Raw genomic sequence first — 365 nt, 5'->3', positions numbered from 1 at the left:
GCTAAAGTTGATTCATTCTTAGTTTAGTCAGGTGCATTTAGCTAATGCTGCAGCTAAAGTTGATCTTAGTTTAGTCGGGTGCATTTAACTAATGCTGCAGCTAAAGTTGATTCATTCTTAGTTTAGTCGGGTGCATTTAGCTAATGTTGCAGCTAAAGTTGATTTATTCTTAGTTTAGTCAGGTGCATTTAGCTAATGCTGCAGCTAAAGTTCATTCATTCTTAGTTTAGTCAGGTGCATTTAGCTAATGCTGCAGCTAAAGTTGATTCATTCTTAGTTTAGTCAGGTGCATTTAGCTAATGTTGCAGCTAAAGTTGATCTTAGTTTAGTCAGGTGCATTTAGCTAATGTTGCAGCTAAAGTTGA

General features: G+C 36.2%; 1 protein-coding gene across 1 annotated transcript in view; it reads left to right on the top strand.

The window, feature by feature from the left end:
- The window catches only part of prkd1 (protein kinase D1), a 28,965-nt gene that overhangs the window by 16,814 nt on the left and 11,786 nt on the right, over window positions 1-365 (top strand). The gene's annotated exons all lie outside the window — the stretch shown is intronic.

The sequence above is a fragment of the Nematolebias whitei genome, chromosome 21, assembly GCF_014905685.2.
Source record: "Nematolebias whitei isolate Nwh7 chromosome 21, NemWhi1, whole genome shotgun sequence".
NCBI lineage: Eukaryota > Metazoa > Chordata > Actinopteri > Cyprinodontiformes > Rivulidae > Nematolebias > Nematolebias whitei.
Note: the sequence above shows the minus strand (reverse complement) of the source record. Positions and strands in the feature narration are given on the sequence as shown.